The following is a 6488-nucleotide window of genomic DNA, read 5'->3' as shown; positions in this document are numbered from 1 at the left end:
GAGATGAGATCAGGGTAATTTAATATGTCACATACCTCATTGACTTTGTGATAGATTGCCAAAATATAGACATTAAAAAAGCCATAAATACATACTTGGTAGGTTATGTTCATAGGAAATGCACAAAACGGGTTAAATATTTATTGGGGTGTGTCGGGAGAGTAATTTGTGATAGAAAATATGCTTCCAATGAGTCAACATTATGGTGCTCAAAAGTAGTAAATTTGCCTAAAATGGCGGATTTAATTTCAGTATTGTGGGGGGTAAAATATCTTAATTTCTGAACATTGTTATGATATTATCAAATTTATTGAAGTATGATTAATTAATTGTTCATTATACATGTAGGTCTACTTTAAAAACAAGAAAAATATATCGAAGATGGGATTCAGACCCACACTGATCACTTATTCAAAGAAAAACAGAATCGACAAGTATGGGATTCAAAAATGTAAATGCGACGAGGATGGGATTCGAACCCACGCGTGCAGAGCACAATGGATTAGCAGTCCATCGCCTTAACCACTCGGCCACCTCGTCGGTACACATTCGCAGATTTGAATAGTTACTTCATATGTTGCAAAATTAGCTCATAATCGGTACTATGATAATGATAATTAATGATACTAACATATGCTACTAAATAATGTAATTTCTATGCACTTTGCGTTATATCGAACGCAACACATTAAACTATCAACTTTCAACATATTCAAATCAAAACAGCTGTTGTTGATGCTACAAGCTCGTGTCGTACTTATTTCCTTTTTATTTGCAATCTCACGCTCTTGTGACTTCTCCAAATAGCAGACTGTTACATCTCCGACATGATATGAGCATTGGGACACATTTATTTAACAAACATAAAGCAAAGGCAACGAAACTAATTTATTCATTATTTTCTATTTTTGTCAAAGTATTTTTCAAAAACACTGTTGTTGGTTTACGCATCAAGTAGACTATCAACGCTCCACGTAAGATTCAAAATTTCCTGTCTGAAAATGTATTTTTTTATGTACTTATTATCATTACTTTTAAAGATACAATACAAAACTAGAAGTGCGGTGACCTTTGACCTAAGAGATAAACATACAAATTTTGTGACCAACCCGTAAGGCACTGTCAATGCATGTGCGTAAGTGGCGTCACTATACTATATGATATTGTTTGTTCCAGAAGAGGCAATATGAAGGTGTTTCGTCTCTAACCAGAAGTGAACACAATAACATTTGACTCCAAATCTGTGAACACCCTATAGACACTGGCTAATACCAATGAATGTGTGCAAATGGCGCCACCATGCTATGTTGTTTGTGGCAGAAGACGTACAAGAAAACTGGCTGGAACTAAAAGGCCCTGTACAAACCAATACCAGGGATTTCTCGAGGGTGTCCCCTTTGATAGACGTAAGATGAGAAATGAGAAACAACAGCGACCGAGTGAATATCAGATCCACGTGGAAAAAGATCCAATCAGACTGATCGTTATAGAAACAGTGCACGCTAAATGCCCGGCTAAATGTAGAAGTCAAATATATTTTGGTTGGCGGTAAATATCATTATGTTGGTATTTCAGCCAATCATCACAATTGTTCTTTATGCTGATATTTGTTGTGACGATTTCATATTTTAGTACCTCAATGATCAAACTATCCAAAAACCCATCCGGTAAAGGCCCGGTCACACTATGACGGACGATAAGCAACGAAAGGTGACGAACGTGACAATCACCAAATGTTGACGGCAAAGCGACGACAAAAAGAGGAAAAACAAGATTCGGTGACGAGTGGGAACGACAAGGGACGAAAGGCTGCGGCAGGAAACGGAGACTAGCGACCAAATCCGGACGTTGTCTGGGCGATGAGTGACGAAGTCTCGACGGAGCCCGACATCAAGCAACGAGGTCAGACGGCTGGCAGCGGATTTGATGATTACGTGACTCAGCAGCCGACATCAAAGCCTGTGTGTGTGCGGGTGGTATAGTCCCCTTTGGCGTTCCCACTCTTCACAACGTTCTGATCCTCCACTCAAAAATATCAATATCAAAAATAATCAAAAAATATTAACATCAATATCAACAATAATCAAAAATAGTTAAATCAATATCAATAATAATCCAAACTATTAATATCTATATCAATAATAATCAGGATTATTAACATCAATATCAATAATAATCAAAAATATTACACATATCAATAATAAACAAAAATAGTAAAATCAATATCTATAATAATCCAAACTATTAATATCTATTTCAATAACAATCAAAAATATCAACATCAATATCAATAGTAATCAAAAATATTACACATATCAATAATAATAATAAAAAATTATATAAATATCAATAATAATCAAAAAAAGTAAAAGCAATATCAATAATAATCAAAACTATTAATATCTTTATCAATAATAATCAAAAATATTACCATCAATATCAATGACAACGACTACCAACGAAATTGTGACGACCTCAAAACGACTAGAGACGGCTTCCCACGGTATGGAAACGTCAAAGAAATGAGGGTTGCGGTCTCCAACGAAATTTGAACGGAATCACAACTACTTTTGTCGTCACAAAATTTTCAACATGTTGAAAATTTCCCGACGAATAATTTCGGCCGTCTGCGGTCGCTGACGGATTCTCAGCGACAACTAACGGCAACTCACGATGAGTGACGGTAAATTCTAATCAAGTCTTTTTGTGCGATGTTTGACATTTTATTGACGTCAGTTCGATTTCAATAGACTACCCGGCACGATGCGATTTTAAAGTTCATATAAAGAAAATAATATCAATAATAATCAAAATATTTATATTTCTGATTATTATTGATATTGATGATAGTATTTTTTATCATTATTGATATATTGATATTGATATAATAGTTTGGATTATTATTAATATTGATTTTCATATTTTGATTCCTATTGATATTTATATTAATTTTTTTGATCATTTTTGATATGTGTAAATATTTTTTATTATTATTGATATTGATATTAATATCTTTGATTATAATATGCCAAATTGATATTGATATTAATATCTTGGATTATAATAATTGATATTGATGTTAATTATTATTGATATAGATATTAAAAGTTTAGATTATTATTTATATTGATTTTACTATTTTTTATTATTATTATTGATATTTATATTGGTTTTTTATATTATTATTGATATGTGTAATATTTTGATTATTATTGATATTGATGGTAATATTTTTGATTATTATTGATAAAGATATTAATAGTTTTGATTATTATTGATATGTGTAATATTTTTGAATATTATTGATATGTGTAATATTTTTGATTATTATTGATATTGATGTTAATAATCCTGATTATTATTGATAAAGATAATAATTTGGATTATTATTGATATTGATTTTACTATTTTTGATTATTGTTGATATTGATGTTAATATATTTGATTATTATTGATATTGATATTTTTTTGAGTGGATGATCAGAACGTTGTGAAGAGTGGGAACGCCAAAGGGGACTATACGACCCGCACACACACAGGCTTTGATATCGGCTGCTGAGTCACGTCATCATCACCGCAATCCACCGTCAGTTGCCGTTCCTTGCCGCAAGCAAATCCGCTGCCAGCCGTCTGACCTCGTTGCTTGTTGTCGGGCTCCGTCGAGACTTCGTCACTCATCGCTCCTCTCGTCCCTTGCCGTCGTACTGTCGCTAAAGGTCGTTCCCACTCGTCACCGAATCTTGTTTTTGCTCTTTTTGTCGTCGCTTTGCCGTCAACATTTTGTGATTTTCACGTTCGTCACCTTTCGTTGCTTATCGTCCGTCACAGTGTGACCGGGCCTTAATCAGCGCCAATATCCCCAGTAGGCAATGAGGATAAAGTGCCTTGCCCAAGGACACAACACGTTGACACGAGCGGGGCTCGAACCCACACTTCTATAAATTTTGGATTTAACGAGCCAAGCAAGTATTTACTAGCGAAATAGCCATCCTCTAATCAAAACACCGGATGAATCCCGCTGGACTTAAACGCCGAGAACACCCTAAAAACCCAAAACATTGACGCCACATTGCCAAACGACTTGTTTTTAGGATATACAAACTTTTTAATGCCGGCATTAACCCTAACTCACTTCGGGGGTTTTGGTTTGAGATTTCCTCTCGTCTTACTCGACCTCGCCCGCCGGGCTCGCCCACTGAGGAGGAGGTACCCTACATGTATTGTAGGGCTTCGTAGGATTATGCAGGATTAGGGTTAATGTCCCGTAGAATTAAAGCACTTGCCTGAACTAATCAGATGCATCAATATCCTGCAGCTTTGGACAAAAGGACCAAAATCGATTATAGATAATATTGGTGTACTTCGTCTAATCCTATGGAATCAACATTTACCATTGAATTTCAAGATATAGCATTGATCTCCGGGATTGATCTATGAACCTAATGCAAATGGTCAAAGGAGAACCAAAATATTTAAATGGCATGTTAGTAGTAGTAAAAACGTATCGATATGGTCAACAAGTGAATTTAACTTCAAGTGAAAATGTCATCTCGACATTGTAAGGCAACTCAACAGGTCCTTTTCTTAGTTTTTATGATGGTAAATAAATCCCCTTTTAAAACATTTGAACGCTTGGCATTTTCTAAAACAAATTGTCCGAATATAGATATAATATTTATTTTCTGTAATGTGGATGAGAATACAATTAGCAATGCGTATTGGCAGATACACATGATTGATCGTTGTAATTACAATTTCATGGCATTGATGGAGGCGGTATAAATTAATTTTTTAGATTATGCTATAAATCACTATTAATCTAAACACACCGCGTTACCAAGACACCACATTTTCTGCCATGCATCTTACACCGTTGTCTGTTTAAAAAGGCCTTGTTTGTTTTGTGATCACCTACAAATTCAGTTTGACTGAAGAGATGCTATATAAAGGTCCTAGTCACAAAATATCGCGAATCTTCAGAGGGGGATTAATTAGACACTTGACTAGTTCTATCTCTCAAAGGTCAATATCAGTTTCAAAAAATATTGGATTAAATTGGAGGTAAGCACCCGTTTAATTTAATTTTACTAGACAGATATGAAAAATATTATAAAATACCCCTGTAAAATTAATGCAAATTATGCTCTGCAGTGTATTGCTGACCTTTGACAACTTAATTAAATGTCTATTGCGGTATCCTCCGGATTGGATTATTTGTCATTTTTTATTTTTGACTTCAATGTTTTAGTAAACGCGTGTAACAAAAGGTACGAAAAACAGAAGTGAAGGTCACAATTCTGAACTCAAAATCAAATGTAAAATCAGTTTGATAATAAATAAGTCGAAACTATATTATTCCACAACAAAGTAGTTTCACAAGAGTAAGGATTATTCTATCAATCAAATTATCATTTAAGCGAGCAACAGTCAGAGTCATTATGAAAGAAGTGTAAACTACCCCCTATGTGTTATGTAACTGTAACCATGGAAGTAAGAGACATGGAAGCTGGTCGATCCAACACCTATTGAATTATTTACGTAACATTCTATAGAGGGTACGTATCAAGCTATTGTGATAATAATGAAGTCAGCGTGTCTTTGACGTGGATCAGACTTGCCGCCTTTATTGCCAGTTCGTTTATTTACAGGTTTATTATTTTGAGCAAAAATCGTGTTTTTCTTGATTATGTTTCAAGTATGTTGTTTTTATTCGGAAAAAAGTGACAGGGATGTTAGATTTGTAATCCATAATTACAGAAATCCATTCAAAATATCGATTTCTGCCCTATACTTACAGAATTTCTTAAACTTCAAAATATTGGAAATCATGCATTTACCTCTAAACCGCTAATTAGCGGTAATAATTGATATGCGCACTTGGCACATGCTTTACATTATAAAATTAATCCCGCAGCTATTTGTGTGCCCGGGGTTGCCCGAAATTGCTGTTGACCAGAATGTTCCAGAGTCGGGTATTATCTTTACATTTTGCGTAAAATAAATTGTATTTCATTTCATTTTCTGTTTTAAAACTGCTATCTGAAAATCTAGCATGTATATACATTTAATCGGTAGGTTTTCATATAATTACATACTTTTAATAAAATTGTATAAATTAAACTGATAGCATTCTGACCATTACGTAGGGATTTTATAAAATCTGTTTGTGTTCATAAAACTAGTCATGCACTGCGGTAATATAACACAGCCCATTGTCAGGACTTAGTACACGACGTCGTACTGCTATTGATTTTTAAGCGGGAACTTTGATTTTAGATATGGTACACGTTGACCATGCGATGACTCAATTGTTCCACTTTCAACTGTACTGCTTTTGTTCAGTATCGCGGCAAGTATGATACTCACTTTGATGTAGTATTTGACCAGCTTCCATGTGTATTACTTCCATGCTGTAACCAAAGTGTTATAATAATGCACATTTCAGTTAGGACGCGGGACTACCAATTGTTATTGTTCTACAAGGCTCA

General features: G+C 34.4%; 1 non-coding gene across 1 annotated transcript; it reads right to left on the bottom strand.

Annotated features, from left to right (window-relative positions):
• Positions 1-458: 458 nt before the first annotated feature.
• Trnas-gcu (transfer RNA serine (anticodon GCU)) lies at positions 459-540 on the bottom strand. The gene has a single exon. It is a non-coding gene; the product is annotated as a tRNA-Ser (tRNA).
• Between the last annotated feature and the right edge of the window lie 5948 nt (positions 541-6488).

The sequence above is a fragment of the Amphiura filiformis genome, chromosome 8 (genome assembly GCF_039555335.1).
Source record: "Amphiura filiformis chromosome 8, Afil_fr2py, whole genome shotgun sequence".
NCBI lineage: Eukaryota > Metazoa > Echinodermata > Ophiuroidea > Amphilepidida > Amphiuridae > Amphiura > Amphiura filiformis.
The sequence above is the reverse complement of the archived record's forward strand: the minus strand, read 5'-3'. Positions and strand labels throughout refer to the sequence as shown.